We start from the raw sequence: 17,727 nt of genomic DNA on the forward strand, positions 1-17,727 counted from the left end.
AAAAAAAAACCTTTACTTATAAAAAAACACACACACACACATACAAAAAAAGTTTAGTTGTGCCAGTCATTGGAAATTAAGGGGTTCAATCACACTAATTCCCCACACTTTTGGTTACACTTCATTATGTTTAGTGAAAATATATAATACATTCAAATCTCAGACTGGTTCAAACTTCAAGTTATGGGAAGTTACCACAGCCCCTCAAGGAATATTTGAGATATTGAGAGTTGATTGTATAACACAAATAAAAAAATGTGTTCCAGAATTTATTCCAGACGATTGAAGACCTCAGTGATCGTTAGTGGTGACCAGGGCTTGTTAAATATATCCATGGTTAAAGTACAAGTTCCCATGCCAAACTGATACTTTTGGGACTGCTGGATCAGGGGTTGCTTGGCTCCTGGTCTGAATCAAAAAAACAGAACTGTCTTCAAGGCCTCATCCAACTGGTTAATCTCCATGTTGTAGTAAGTATGGGGACCCTGGAATGTTGAGAGAGAGAGAGAATCCCATTCTTCAGTTGATTCAGTAGCTACTCTTCAGGCTCGGAAAAAACCGAAAAGCACAAGCAGAGTTAATGGCAGCAAATGAAGCCAATTCCCTCTACAATGTGCCATTCAGTCGGGAATTTCCAGCCTCTGCAACTGGACACCTGAAATAGTTCTTGGACTTTGGGAAGAAAAAACAATTTAATTTAAAAGCAACAATATTATACAATGCTAATGGACACAATACTGTTTTTCATCCTGTTCAGAAAAATAATATATTTTATTTCTCAACATGTTTGTAATTAAAATATTTTGTCAATAGGTACAATAGTAAAATAGCTGTTATCAATAGCTTATTTGCTATTACTTTTTTTGTCATCTATTACACCAAGGTGTAACCATGTATTATATAAAAAATTTACTTAGCTATGATTGCTTCATAATAGAGATTATATCAAGAATAGAAGCAAGACACATTCATACGAAAGATTATTCAAGAATTAAATGCATTGCCTGTGTATTACAAGAAAATTCTCTAAATATAGTATGGTACAAAACCAATTCAAGTTGAGAATCAAGTTTCATAACAGTCTGGGAGTAACCCAAGTTTCCAATTACACAGATTAACAATAGAGAATAGCATCCATAAGAAAGTAACAATTTTAAAGATCAAACATACCCACACTTCCGTTGATTCAGTAATTACTCTTCAAGCTCGGAAAAAACCGAAAAGCATAAGCAGAGGAAACGGCAGCAAATGAAACCAATTCCCTCTACTATGTGCCATTCAGTCAGGAATTTTCAGCCTCTGCAACTGGACACCAGAAACAGTTTTTAGACTCTGGGGAGGAAAAACTTAATTTAAAATTTGAATGCAACACTATAACAATGCTATTGGAATGGCATACAATAGTTCTAAATAGGTATCCATCCTATTCAGAAAATAATTAGTATATTTTGCTTCTCAACATGTTATTAATTAAAATATTCTTCAACAGGTACAATAGTAAACTAGCTGTTATCAATAGCTTATTCTCTTTAACTCTTTTTTTGTTGTATATTACACTAAGGTGTGACCATCTATTATAAAAAAAAATACTTCAGCTATGATTGCTTCATAATATTACATCAAGAGTAGAAGTAAGACAAATTCATAAAAAGTATTATTCAAGAATTGAATGCACGACCTGCTTATTACAGGAAAATTCTCAAATTATAGTATGATACAAAACCAATTCAAGTTGAGGATCAAGTTTCATAACAGCCTAGGAATAATTACACAGATAAACAATATAGAATAGTTTCAAAAAGTAGAACTGTAATAAATTAAAATAGATTGGACATCTTTCTGCGAATGGAGAAAAAATCTCAAGAATAAAAACAAATATCAAGCAGTAAAAATCCTCAACATATAAGCACTTTAACCTGGAGCATTTGTTGCTGCTCACAGCTACTGCACCCCACATGATACTTTGATTTAAATACTTCAGTATTTATCCTTAAGCATGTGACAATATCTGAAACTGGCAAGAAAATCAAATCAGCATGTTATTTTTCTGAAAGTCATGAAGCAATTCAGCAATAAAAGCATGATTGACAGATCTTTTAAAGGATGATGAGTGAATTATTTAATTTGAGATTTCCGTTACACAGAATTCTATTAAATAGCAGAAGCTAGAAGGAAAAAAATGATTGTTTGATAACTGTTTTATAATTCAAAAAGGTAAGAATCTGCATCAGATGAATATACTCCTGTTTAAAAACATAATTTGGTCAATAGGTACCTGCATTTTGAAAAAGAAAAATGCATAAATTATTTTTCTTCTAGAAAATACCATATTTTGCTCCTGTCTGTAACTTTGCAATTTTACTCAAATGAAACAGATACACTATATAGGAAGCTAAATATAATAACTATTGCAGAAATAGTTATTAGTTAACAGAGAAATCACATTTCGTCTAACGAGCAAAGTATTAAGTTCATAGCAAGAAATTATTGAAATCAAATCCTTATTACTTCATATCCATAATAACAACGTTCATCATTGAGCGAAACCGTTTTGTAAGATACTATTAAGATGCATTTCTTTAGAAATTAGTTGATTTAATATGAAATCTACACTGAATTACAAGCCGTTATCTAAGTTTACTTATGCTTTAATTAAAATATGAATAAAATTGTACCATTGTTTGTTTCCTTTATGAATCAAAGCAAAATCCTCTTTGTTCTCATGTTCACGAGCACCAAACCATTACGAGATCACTTTGAAGAAAGAGAAATACATAAATTAATCATTTCATCTCAATAGCTCAATATTAAATACATTGTAACATGTTATTGACATCAAATCACATTTATGACATTTAAGATCGAGCGAAACCATTTTGCAAGTCATTAGGCAGTTTTTGAATAAATATTCGTTAAAATAACAAATGAAACTTGCAACATTACTAATTTCAAGAGTTAATTTGTGTTTTTGTGAAACATAAATTCAAATTAATCATTAAAACGTACCTCACAATCACCTAAATCCTCAGGCCCCCTCGTGTATCTACCGTTTGTTCGCGCGCCAAACCATTGCGTCGCCAAACGTCAAGGTTGCCGTAAATTTCCCTGTAAAAATCGCCAGGATTTAGCTGTAATTAATGTCCGCCTGCAGAACGTAAACAAAGATCGTACGTAAACAAAGCGGGTTGTTGCCAACGGAGAGAGAGAAATAAAGGCTCGTTTTGCGCCACGCGTTTTATATATTGAGAGGAAGTGTCTGCTACTCCTCGATTTTTCGAGCAACCTTTGAAGTAACTTGGCGTGGTTTCAGACGTCCTCGATATTTGGCGATCACGTTCGCGTTGTTTTTTGGCAGCAACTGCTGCGCCTCGTGCTTTTCTCAGCATTCTTTCCCATATAGATAGTATTTTAATGATCTAATTATTGTAATTATGGAAAAATGATTTTTGAAGTAGGGGCGAAGTTTTCTTCATTTGAACAAATTAAAATACACCAATGTTTTTGGCGGGCGAGAGTGCCAAAAAAAAAAAGGAAAGAAGACAAAAATGAAAGGAAATCCAAGTGAGTATAAGTTTTGTGTGTTGACCAGTACACCGAACTGACATGTAAGAAATTTAATCTAATTTTCTTACAAGTTGCTTCCTCTTTAAAAAATAATACTACGTTGCATATATTAGCTGTTTTATAAGGTTATAAATAACTACATTGCTCAAAATGTGTCGGAATTCATTAATGAGCCTAAGTTTGCCGATGATTGGTTTTATGAACCGTATTTAGTCACCAAAGAAGATATCTGTTGTTTTTGGGACCTCGATTTGGTGTATTTTTAATCAACATAAATGCAGCTTTCTGTTTGATGATACATTTATTGCATTAACTGCCATTTTTTATACTAAGAGCTCCTACAGCTCAACAGGCAATTAAAATAGCTATGGGTTATTATTTTATACTTAATGCTAATTGCTTCATGTAATATCTTTTCAATAATGTTTTTATAGCTCTTTCACTGTGTGTTATTCTTGTTGCACTGTAATGTTGGTATTATATTCCTGGCTTCTTTTTTCTTTTCATGGCAATGCATTACTGGTCCCGTTTTTGTGAGGCTACTTTTATCTTAAGATGGACAGCATTTTGTCGAGTGGATGTAAATAACAGCTAAATCGTTGGTGATTTTGACCTGCAGTTTATGGCAACTATGACGTTAGGCGACTGCAATGGTTTCATTCGCATGAACAAACGGAAAGTACCCAAGGATAATTTGGTAAGGCAAATTTAAATAATTGAATTTATTTTATGTTTCACAAAAGAACTAGATGAGTGCCCAAAAAAACAGTATTGAAAACTTCAATTATTAAAGAATCAAATATGTATTTAAAAATTGATGCACCTAGTTAATCTATTACAAAATTGTTTCGCTCCGCCTTGCATGTGGATAATATGATTTGATGCCGGTAAAATGTTACAATGTATTTAATATTTTGTATTGAGGTGTAAATGATGTTTGATGCACTTTTGAATCCATTGGAGACCTGGAATCCTATTTTCTAAAGTATTAACCTTGAAGTGGCCTCTATTGAAGCACTGATCACAACTGGTGTGTTTATCTTATATGCCTGCGAGCACTCCAGGTTAAAATGCATTGTGTGCAAAGTGTTTCCCCGCTTGATATTTGGTATTCTTGATTTTTTTTCTATGCACAGAAGGCAGAAATTCATATTAATTTATTATAATTGTTCTCCTTTTGGATGCTATTCTATATTGTTCATCTGAGTAAGTAGAAACCTGGTGTAATAGACAACAGAAATATAATAATTTGTTTATGAAAACAGGGAAAACTCATGCATTGGGTACTATTCCATTGTGATGCATTGTAATATTGTTGCATTTAAGATTTAAATTAAGTTGTTTTTTCCCCCCCACAGTTAAAGAAGTATTTTGGGTGTGCAGCTTCAGAAACTGAATTCCTTACTGAATGGTACATGGTAGAGAGAGTTGGCTTCATTTACTGTCAGTCATTTCCTCTGCTTGTACTTTTCAGTTTAGCCTGAGCCTGAAGAGTAACAACTGAATCAACAGAAGTATGGATCTGTACAATGTTTCAAGGGTTTTCATCGGTAGAGGTAATCAAGTAGAAAATCATACAACTTTAGACTTTAAAAGTTGACAAATGACACAAGCCTACATGAACTTTTTCCCATGTGTTCTAACTTTTGATTGTTTATTGATTTGTGTTCGAAAAAAGTTAAACAGAGTAAGCTATTAAAAACAGCTTGTTAACCTATTAAAACTATTAAATAAATGATGTTATTAGAAATAGATGAGAAATACAATACAGTTGACTCAATGTAACGACTTTCAGGGGACCACAAAAAATCGTACTGAAATAGAATGCTTCTAAAATTGCAGTGGAGTATCTGTGACTATGAAAAGTCATTCAATAGAATGTCGTTAAACAGAGAACCAACTGCAATTTGATATTTGAAAAAGTAGAAAAAACAATGCATTGTGTATTATTCTAGTATGATTATGATGCATGGTAATATTGGTGCATTTAAGTTTTAAATTAAGTTGTTTTTTCCCCCGCAGTCCAAGAAGTATTTCGCATGTGCAGATGCAGAAACTCTAAATGGCACATAGTAGAGAGATTTGGCTTCATTTGCTGTCATTTCCTCTGCTTATGCTTTTCAATTTAGTCAGAGCCTGAAGAGTAATAACTGATTCAACAGAAGTATGAATGTGTGTGATATTTCAAGAGTTTTAATCTGTAATAAGTAATCAAGGAGGAAATTATTCAACTTTAAAATCATCAAATAAGAAGTGTACATGAATTTTTTCCTTAGGTTCTAAGTTTTTATTATTCATTGATTTGTGTTATGCAGTTGACTCTAACTCGAATATTTTTTTATTTCATAGATTTCATTGGGTCCCTAACTCTTGAGAAGGCTGTGGTTGCTTCCCGTAACTCAAAGGTTATAGCCGGTTTTTCAGGACTTTGTGATTGAGAGTTAACTGTACTATGTAGTATTTTGTCTACACATCTGAGGAGCAAAAGCGAACTGTGTTAGCTTTAGCTAACTGAGCTGTTAGCGAAAGATAACAGCTCAGGCTCATTGATCTCTTGAATTTACAGTGATTGGCATAGCTAACCTAAATTAATTTTTACTGTGTATTTGTTAGGTAATTTTTATGCCTTCTGAAACCTCTTTACACACCCTTGATGAAAAAGTTACCCAATTTTACTCCATATAGAGATGTTTGGAGCTTCTTTAGATCACCTGTTTCTTTCATGCCTTGATATCTCTTACCCCATCTTTGTTAATAGCACCCATAATTTTTGTAAAATAGTTTAAATGAAAATTCAGAAAGTAAGTTTTTAAGCTCAATGGAAGACTTAAGTAGGAGCATATTATTGAAGATTTAAAGCTTGGATCCTCCTTTTTGTAGTTATTTGCCTAGAAGCTTGTTAAGACAACTTTAATGGCATCCTACGTAGAACGTGTGATGCAGGATAATGGTAGAACTAACGAGACATTGGGACAAAATATTGAAAGTATTTTGTGTAATTTGTCTGCTTGTCATCAAAAAAGGGTGGAAGTATCTGAAGACATAACATGCCTCATAACAATTCCTTTAAGAGGAATTGGTTAATTTTTAAAAGGTTTTTACCATATTGTTTGGAGGCTTGCTCCATTTCCCTTGAATTAGGATCTTTTGATCAAATCCAATTTGTTAAACAGTTATATTTCTGTTTCATTCATGAAGAAATAAAGATTTGATCATTTGAATTGTTACCTACTATGCGTATATTTTTGGAAGCTATAAATAAAGTTCTTGAATCAAATCTATGTGTCTGTATATTTAATGTTTTCTACCAGATTGTTATAAATTTTCTGCAACCTCTCGAATTAGCTTCTATGTATTTTTTAACAGCTACATCTAGCCATTTCATATAAATCTTAGAAGTGTGGTGGAAAAAAAAAAAAAACATTTTAATCATTTGAAGTTTGGTTGCTAATATTGCTAATAAGTGTTGGTTCAGTTATGTTAGGACAAATGATGAGTAAAAGAAATTGTTTCAGACATGCACTGCTCATGGATCCTTCAAGTGTGCATATTAGAGAGGATATGAATTTCTTTTTCAAATTAATACATGATTTATAATTATTTAGCTGATAGCCCTCACACATTTTCACTTGTTTTAGTTTTAGCCATGATTTCTTAGATTTCAAAATTTTGTTTCTTTAATCTCTTTTTCAAGATTCTTGTCATTTTTTTTCAAGCATTTGCAGCGTAGCACATTCTGGTCAAGAGACCCCACAGTAGTACAAAGACCACACATAAACTTTGATTTCAATTTTACTTGAAAACGTATAAATTGTAACTTGAAAAAAAAAAAAAAAGCCCCTGCCATTCATTTGAATTTTGACGTCTTGAATTCAAATTATGTTTCTTGAAATCACGAATTGCGATAGGACCCTACTCGTTGAGTTTCTTGTTTCTATATATAGAATGGGAGTAGAGGACAAATTCACACTCCAGCCCTGGAACCGAGGACACTCATGCTCCCCTCTCCCATTGTGCATATATACAGTAGGGGATTCATAAACTATATCGTCCAAATAAGCTGTGCTGTCTGTGTGTAGCTCAGAACCACGGTTACAAAGCAAGATTCATGCTTAGGAACATATGACGTTAACGTAATGCAGACGCGCGATATGCATACAAAGTCGGAGTCGGATTTCTCTCCTGAAGAAATACTAAAAATGATGCTGAACAAAGAAAGTTAACAGTTTCGGAATAGTGTTGACCTTGCCAATATTCATTAAGATAAAATATAGTAGTTGACATTAGTCCAAAAATTTTTTTATGACGGGGGGGGGGGGGGCGTCGACACCTCCTAATCCCCAAAAGTGACAATCTTGGAATGAAGAAACAGTTTAATAGTATCAAGAGTGCCTAATCTTTCTCATGAGCGATGTCCTAACTCCATTTAACCCCAGAGTATATCGATATATCATTGTGATTCCGGAAAATGGGCGCTCATATGCAACATTTTGTGAAGAGCGGGCCCAGATATTTTCCCCATGGTGTAACAGGATATATTTTCCCCGTGGAAACCGATTTCTGTACAGATTAGAGTTATTAAACATTTGACATTTCTAATAACTTATTCATTAGTAGCTAGAGAAATGTTAATACATTTAAAAAGTACTAAAATCAAGGAAGTTCTGATTTCCGAGGGTGCTCACCTGGGGGGGGGGGGGGGGTCATGACGCAGACTGCGCCATTTAATTATTTATAAGGACGCGTATTTTTCTCATTTGGGAGGAGGAGCGCAATATTGAGAGGGGTGCGCCCTTGCGCTTAGGGGGACACCTCTGTGATTTCTAAGGGGGGAGGGCTTGAGCCCACACTTGCCACCCATATGGGCGTCTATGGCCGGAGTACCCCCCCCCCCCCGTAAAAAGAGTCACTTAAAACTAGCCCCTTAAAAACCTAATTAAAGCAGCCTGTGTACCATGAACTCTCTCTCTCCACGTATATTTCTTAAATAACGTCAACGGTCCTATTCAAGCGACGCATCAAATTAAGGACAGTAGTCCCTGAAAATCTTCATTTGAATGACAGGGGTGCTCATCCCCGATGGGCAAGGGCGCAACTCCTCAAAATCGCAAAAAAACACCCGAGCAAGAGTCCCCCCAAATTAAAAAAACCCCTAAAAGCACCCCCTAAAAATGCCATGATCCTCCCCCTAGGTGGGCACCCCTGTGAATGGGGACATTTAATACTCAAGAACTCAAACTATATTATAAAAAGAAAAACATTCCCCAAAAGTCTCCATTAGAGTAATTAAGAGATCTCCTTTCCAATACATAGCTCTTAACCCCTTCCGCCCTCTAAAAATGTAGGGACTCTACTCTATAATACTAGTTCGAAAACCCATGAGAACTAGTACCAGTACATTCCCCCCCCCCCACAAAAAAAAGGAAAAAAACAAATTCAAGGAAAGTCCTCATCGCAATAAGGATCCCACAAAATTCTCATACACATCAGCATTTCTTAAAGAATAGGTAATCAAAAAGGAAACATTTTAGTGCGTTCAGAGTAATGGCACGAGGCACTCGTGACACTCGGGTCATGTCTCAAAGCGTTCAGAGTAAGCAGCTCGAAGAGCCCGAATGTCCCAGGTGCTGTCCAGAGTAGTGGCCCGAGTCACTCGGGACAGACGCAAGCAGCCCAAGAAATTTAGCTGGGCAGATAGGTCACGTGTTTGGGGACATTCGCAAAGGATGAATATTCATTGGCTGAAAATTTTTCCTCTTATTTATCAAGTTTTCACACGTTCGAGTTCGAAAATAGAGTAGTTTGTAATGGTTTTTGCTGCGATTGGTTTATTATTATTTTCGAATCAAGAAGATTCTTTGTTGCTCATATTTGTTTAGAAAGAAATGATGGAACTTTTGAGTGGAAAAAACTCAGTGTATGCGCTCATTTATTAGTATTTACGCAGCTCTATAAAGAAAATTGACAAAATTTCTTCAACGTAATACTGACAACGTAGCCTTTTTTAAAAGCCGGTAAAGAAAGTAAATAGCATAGTAATGCCATCACCAAGAAAGAAGCTCTTATTCAATTGAGAATCGAAGATGGTTTTTTAAAAAGGTTTTGCTTTTCAGTTTGAAGTAGTAATTAGAATTTTTAGTACTGTTCGTTTATGTATTTTGTGTACAGCCCTTTTTTATTTTCAAGACAACATCATTTTTTTTAATGAAGTAACAATGGAAATATCAATTACAAAATGGGCAGCAAAAGAGTATGCTAGTATACTTTAAAATCTACATACGCTGTTGCTGACCTTTTTTGTTTTATATGCTACACTGCATGCTGTGACTGGTAGGTGAGAATAGCTCTTGTCCAATGTAATTTCAATTATGAGTGTTTTAATGTGCTACTATTAAATTAAGTCTTATTTGTTTGTTGCGTAATGTAATGATTAGGATATCTTGATATTGTTTGCTGTTTTGGTAAAAAAAACTCCATTAACCAATGAAATTACTTGTTTTTAGTTGCATGTTTCCCTCTTTAAAGTTGATGAATTTCATTGAAAATTTAGAACAAACAATTTTAAGTGCCACCTCAAGCAGAGCAAGATAGCATTAAAACTTTGCAAACTCAAATAATATCTTTAAAATTTTCTGCAAAAAAACACTGAACTTCTCCCAAGTCTTATATTGTGGGCCACAACAAGAATATCAACTTGAAATTGAGTAGAGTTCCGACAATGAGTCCAGCATGTTATTAATTGGAGGAAAACTCGAAATTTATAACCAACATATTGTTGCTTATCATAAAAGTGTAGTACACTAATGATACATATTTGTTTCAAATATAACAATTGTCTGTAAACTTTGAAAATGTTTCTGTCAACAGCGTTCACTCTGTTCGTCTATACAGCGTTTCTTAATTTCTTTGATCAGTGTAACCCTTTTAAATGCTCATTTTTTCCTCACCTTTTTTTAATAATTTGCAGTAGGGGCATTCCACGGTATTTTTGACATTATTTAGAGTCCATAACGTGACCCTTTTTTGCCATAACTTTTTAATTTACCGTCTTGATTTGCAAATTATTTTATTTTGAGCTGGTGTGTTGGTAGGAAAAGATCAAAATAAAATAATATGCTAATCAAAACAGTAAATTAAAAAGTTATGGCAAAAAAGGTCACGTTACGGACTCTACATAAATGTTAAAAATACCGTGGAATGCCCCAGTAGCGTATGGTTTTGTTTGAGAGAGAGCCCAGGTTCTTATCTCAAATAGACTGTCGCATTAACTATTTGTCGTTAAATTGATAATTAAATAGACTTCATTATAGACCATGGCAATTATTGCTAGCTGCTAATTTTCATTGATTATTATAAAACACAAAAACACTCTCTATTTGCAATTGACGGCTGGGTGCATTAAAAAATTGGGGGTTAAAGGAGGTGCTGGGGAGGGGGGCAGAGTTTCGGTGAGCGACACACCCTTAAAGCTAAATTTTTTTCTTCAAAAATTGGGCAATTGAATTTTTGGGTCATTATTAATGTGAATTGACCTTCTTCGTCTTTCATTTTACAACAATTTTTAAAGTTATTTATAAATCAGAGACTTTGATGTCACTGTATGTTATGTTGACTTAAATTGGTCCTTGTTAATGTTAAAAATGTGCTTTCAACTGCCATAGATACTGGGAGAGTGGCTAGTATTAGTAGTAGAATATTTGAAATTCACTTCAAAAATCATAATTTTGGGCAATATTTCGTAATGATGCAGGAAAGGAAATTTGAAGTGTTATTCCATAAGTTTTTCGACATTGAAGTCACTTTTAAACTATCTTTGGTGATAGGGGTCAGTTGCTTCTTCCAGAATTTTTTCGAAATTGAAGTGTTTAAAAGCAGTGGTGTTCCTATTGGGTATACTCCATACACGGCGTATACTCTCAAACATTTTTTTAGACATATAGCGTATACCCTCAAGCTTCAAAATTTTTCATATAATGACATATTATGTAGTATATGATCTCCATGCACATATTATGCATAACTGATTACTGAGAGTACACCCTCAGAAAAATTGATGGGAACATCACTGTTTAAAAAGTCAGAAAGAGCTGCTTTATGACTGATCTTGGAAAAAATTTCAAAGTTGAATCTTAAAGGCACATTTTCAGGCAACAAATAAATTATTCCTATAGTGGCTAATCTTGATGGGTAAACAAAGCTAGTTTAGTATACGAAAATAAAAGGAAATTTGTTTTTAATTTTGGGAAAGCGTTTTATCGATTTTTTAAGTGACAAGTTCTGAAAAATGTGGAATGAAAATGTCTCATGGAACCCTGTGGTTCCAGAGAACACAATTTAAGAAACACTGGTTTGGGTCTGACCCAATTAATCAAAACTCTTTTATATCAAACCTCATTTTCCTTGAGAGACTAATAATGAAATCAATGAGTTAGATGAAGAGTGCCACTTGATGATTAGCCAGATTCTACAAATGCTCAAATGAGAAATGCATTGAGTGCTGAAACATAAACTCAGTGGCAGATAGAAAGGGAGGGTCATGGGCGTCATGACCTCCCTAAACTGTCCATATTGTGTTCAAACACTGAATAAAATGTAAACGATATCAGTTGTCTTTTCAATTCAGTAAATATTTTTGAAATTTTTCTTTTCAGTGCTTCTGATATTAATTTGCAACCTTTAGGCCGATTAGGAGGCTTATTCCTGACCGATTTTGTGCTTTTTATCAATACCAATGCATTTGAAGAAATTTTTTGTGCCCAAAACCGTAGATTCACCGTAAAATGGTAATCTGTATAAACCCCTGCATAGACTACAGCAATATTCTGATAACATAAAAAAATGTGCAATTTATAAAGGAGTTTCTGAAAAATTCTAGACAACATTTGATGATTTTTTTAAAATTATGTTTGTTTTTAATATTTTACAGGTAATATTCTAAACATAAGATGAGCTTCCTCATTTTATTTTGAAAAACTGTTAAATCTTAAAATGCAATTGGTTTAAAATGTGAATTTTGATGATTTCATGATACGTTTCATATTAATCAGTTAGTTTTCCAAGTCATTGCAATAAGTGGAGACTACCGTATGTGTATACATGTATACTAACATGTATCTGGTTTTGCGATTTGTAAATGATAAAAATATTATGCATTGCAAAATTGAATTGATAAACTGGTATTTGAAAACTCCAAGCTTTTTTTTATTATATGCCATACATAAACATATATAACTGAAGTCTAATCATCCAAACTTCAAATTACCGATTTGCTTTAAGAATTTGAGCAAAAAATTTCAAGTGAGTTTATTAAAGCACTTGTTACAATTCGCAAAATATTGATTCTGATGAGGCACACAATAGCCATCCCTCCTGGACAGCACTTGTTAGTACGCTTAGCATAAAAAGCCCTACTGGATTAATTGAAAACTTTTTTTTAAAATTTTTTCTCCCCATCTTCAACATTCATACAGTACTGATTAAAATATACCCCCTTTTTCAGAAAAGTCTAGTTATCTGAAATGGGTCCGGTCCCAATCAATTCTGATAATTGGAGGATGCTCTCTAATTTTTCAAAAATTAAAATGAAGTGTCCAATAATATTGCGACCCCATAAGAAAGAACCTTTTGAGGTCGCGACCCACAGGTTGGGAACCCCAGTTTTAAATTAAAGTATACATCCTTATTTATTGTACCAAACATTTTAAACAATGCATATTTCTAATTACCAGAAAAGTTTTAAAGAAATCTTGACTATAAAATGAAAATATAATATTGTAAAATGTAAAGGATGGTACAGTTTTAACTTAAAGTAGAACTTGGTTTGCTGCAACTTGCATAGTAACGAATTGGTTGTCCAGCAGATATGTCCTTGGTCATACTAAAAATATATTTAAGGGTGCTAGCTTTGCGTCTAAGTGATAGAAATCTGGCTTTTGAAACTGTCCAAAGATGGAAGCAGAACTAAGGAAACTACTCTTACCGAGGGAAATAAATTGGGTGGTCAGTGGATTACTTTGGGAGTTATACATGTCACATGTTCATTTTTAGGTATAATTGCAAAATGAAATGAAAGCAAGTTCGTGTATGAGAATAACTGCACAAACTATCAAATAGCTGGTATTTTTTGCTAAATAAACAATGTGCAATGCTGGCATATATTCAAGTACACTGCGGTGTGCAGGTAAAGGGCAGTACTGCAAAGTTTTCAGTTTTTTTGCATTTTTGTCATCTTTGTACATTATCTACAAGCTCGCTTACTTGGTTTCCGCTGAAAAAACATCCAATTCCAACATTTCCCTATTTGTATTGAATCCACCACACATTCCTTCAAATGTCTCGAAAACTCATTTCTGCAGATATTGCCGTTTACCTGCACATGGCAATACAGTAGTTTATGTACTTGGGTTCAATTTATGGGTTGTTTTGTTTAATCGGTACTTGCATTAATTTGGATTAAAGAGGTTCTACTGTTTAAAGCCATAAATAAAGGGTGGCAAAATATTAACATCAGCGACTTAACAATGAACTTTTGTAGAAGTTGAATACAGACTTAACAGTTAATTTTTGTAGAAGTTGGGGATGTAGAAAATGATTTTCGCCATTTCTTAAAATACTGCTCTCGCTCATTTTCGTTCAATTGAAAGTAGATCGACTTTGTCTTGGGGCAAAGGTCCCAGCTTTCCCCCCCCCCCCCATGATCCAGCACTTCTATAAGTATATTCATATAGAAGTGGATATTTCAGGGGCATAGTTCCCCTACTCTTTTAATATTTCATTAACTAGCATCCCCCACCTTTTTCTAGGACTATTAAATGCTACAACAAGGAATCGGAATATAATTTTAACGGAATTTCACCAAACTTTTCAAGTTTTGTTTTGCACAAACATTAATTAATATTTCAATTTAAAAGAGTAAAATGTGTTAGGTGTTTTTTTTTTATTAGGACATTGTGAACCCTTAACTATCTCCCCAGTCAGATCAGCAGAGTAGGTTTGTCATTGTGCGGTTTGGTTGTTGCATTGTGTGTGTTGTTTGTGCTCCTACCCTCTGTTAAAAATTTGTCACTCGACTGCATGGCATGCAAGTCAAGTATCCATTTTTTACCAAAACTTTTTATTTTTATTAGCTGCGAAACATTGTTTGAGATAAGTGAGATGATAGTATACATTAGTGCAGCACCAAGTACTTGGTATATACTCGGTACTCGGACCAATTTCGACTCTTTCTGCCAATATCAAGTAGTTAAAATTTAATGAGTATGTCTGAAAACAATGAGAGTTTCAATTGCAGAAAAGTATTCAAATATAGTTACTGCTACTTGAATCATAGAATCTGGATATTTTGTGTAGGGATTATCAACCAGAGAATGAACACTATCCAGTGAATAAACACCTCAGACGTTTTGTAAAAAAAAATAAGGTTTTAAAACTTTGTTTAAGTGAATTGATGGGTAACTTTCTGTTACCCATCTACAGAAAGAAAAAGATCTTAACATTTTTTGTTTGTTGGTACTCTGGTTGACAAAACAATGCTGTGTTTGTCCACCGGTTGGGGTGTTCATTCTCTGGTTCATAATATTTTTATTTCATTCCCCCCCCCCGAAAAAAAAACCTTGATGCAGAACCATAAAAATTCTCACATTTTTAAAAAAAATAAATACATCATTTGATGAGATTTTTCTGTCATGTGGCTAATACAGTGCAATTCCGTTACATTGAACTTTAAAGGACCCAAAATAATATTCATTGTAATGGAATTCTAGCAATAAGGACTGCAAATGTATTTTGTTGAAATGATTATTTCATTGTAACGGAATTTCACTGCACATTTTTTACAAAATAAATACATCATTTGATAAGATTTTTCTGTGATGTGGCTAATACAGTGAAATCCCATTACATTAAACTTAAACGGACCCAAAATAATATTGGTTGTATGGGGAATTTTATTTTTATTGAATTCTAGTAATGTAATGGCAATTAAATGAGGACTGAAAATGTATTTGTTGAAAAGGGCATTTCATTGTAGTGGTATTCCTTGTAAAGGGTTTCACTGTACGACAATTCTTAACAATGCTATGGATTTTTCAAAATTAAAATTCGTTTAAGTGTTCATTCACTGGTCCGTCTACCCTACGTTACGGCCAGAGCCTTCGATTGGCCAGTTTGAGTTTAAAATAAGCATATATAAGAAGATTTTACCTTTCGTATGAAACTTTTTTTTATTATAAATTATTGCATGAGATATCTACTGATGGGAAAATTATAAAACAAAACAATTACATCTGTGAAATTTATTGAAAGCCTGTAGGTATATATTGTACTGTTATATATAAAGTAATGTTGAATGAACATTACCTATTTGATTGAGATGAATTTTAGAAACTTTGCAATTACAGGTTGAAAAAAAAAATAGAGACACTGAATGGTAGCATTTTTTAAAAGTTGGCTGAATCATTTATCACTTCAACTGCATCAAGCCAATAAAAGTGTCACTATTTCTTATCTTTCTTTCAAATTTAGCTGTATTTTTTTCATTTGCATCACCGTCCAAAATTAGAGCTACATACCACTTCATAGTTTTTTTTAAATGAAAGTTTCACAAATACATAGTAACAAGCTTTCGTGGCTGGATGATCAGTTCTTTTTCTAGGTCTTCTCAATTATTTTGTATTTCATCATAAACATTTCTTCGTCAGAGTTGCTTTTCATTATAAAATAATCACCCTTAGGAGGGGACCTACTTATCCCTTACAGAGAAAAACTTTGCAAAATACCATTGCAGTACGTACTTTAGGCTAAACTGCACGAAAGAAAGTTCAATGAAAATTAAAAAAATAATTAAAATTAACCAAGAAACAGAAAAATGTGTTCTTGAATCCGCTAAAAATTATTTTGAGTTAAGTTCTAAGACCTAGAAAAAAGTTCCAGGAAGTCCAAATATATGCAAAACCATCAATCACTGTGATGAAATGTGACATGATCAGTGTTACATATTTTCCGATCCACCAGTAAGTTCATTGTACCATTCTTCCCAACTCTTTTAACACTTTCGCGACTGATTCGAAAGTGACATCTGAAGTCTGTATTCAGCATTTCAGGAAATTTTCTCGCACTAGCCCTGAACTCTGGGGATGTCAGTTCTTCTCCTTGATGCATGTATAATTACAATTTCATCCTCAGTCGATAAGCTTTCTTCAGAATCGCTATTATCTTCTAGTAATTACAGCGCTATCAACATAACATAATTTCCCTTCGTTGTCCGCCATGTTGTTTTCGCCCAAATGGCCCAAACGCTGTCCAGAGCACAACTGCTCGGGCTCTGCCCCTTACGATATTTATGACGTCATGGCTGGGACACTTGGTCGCCTCGTGCCGTTACTCTGAACGCACCCTAAAATGCTTTCGCTTACGACAAAGCCTCAAAGCTTTTCTAATATTGATTCCGAGCGTATTTCTCTTTACGCAAGAAAAAAATGGCAACCGACAATATTACTCAACTGTATAATTCGTCATGTAATTTATTTCCTGTAGAATTAGAAGTTTTTCGCCAAAATGAGCGATTATTTTGCCAATAAGTAGTCCCTACTTAAGTAGACTACGTTAGCCAATCATAGCTGCTTATTTTCGAGGAGTAGTAGCAACGTCCATATTGAGATGCTCCATTTGAAATTAATTTTGTATGAATCAAACCGTGGAATGGAATGTTTTACCTTTTTCTTTAGTATTGCTAATCACCGCAAGGTAGCGTATTCGAGCATATGAGCTGCGAATAACTTTTGATTGCGCAATAGCTTTTCGGGTCAAGTAATCTACCGAAAAATCAACGCAACGTATGATGATGAAAATTGGCACAAAATTGATTTACATCCCAGCGGTTTGCCTAACGAAGTTTTTTTTTAATTTGTATTCGTCCTAGATTTTCTAATATTTAATAATTTATGAATCATTTTTCATATTTCTTTCACTCCTAACGAATCAGTTTCCGACTTGAAATGAAGTCAACTCAACTTAACACAGAGCCATGCGGTCGATTTGTTTACATTGTTACTTCATGCCTTGCACGTTTGGCCTTTTCGCTAGTGACTCCGCTGCCGGCTGCCCGGACTCCAACAAATGTAAACATTGCTATGCTGCCGGCCGGTGTTGTCGTCTTATTCCTAT

General features: G+C 34.0%; 1 long non-coding RNA gene across 1 annotated transcript; it reads left to right on the top strand.

Annotated features, from left to right (window-relative positions):
- The first annotated feature begins 3,463 nt into the window (after positions 1–3,463).
- LOC129218675 (uncharacterized) lies at positions 3,464–6,835 on the top strand. Its single transcript, XR_008580361.1, has 3 exons — positions 3,464–4,261; positions 5,039–5,120; positions 5,914–6,835. It is a non-coding gene; the product is annotated as an uncharacterized LOC129218675 (long non-coding RNA).
- The last annotated feature ends 10,892 nt before the right edge of the window (positions 6,836–17,727 follow it).

Source organism: Uloborus diversus, chromosome 3 (assembly GCF_026930045.1).
Source record: "Uloborus diversus isolate 005 chromosome 3, Udiv.v.3.1, whole genome shotgun sequence".
Taxonomy (NCBI): domain Eukaryota; kingdom Metazoa; phylum Arthropoda; class Arachnida; order Araneae; family Uloboridae; genus Uloborus; species Uloborus diversus.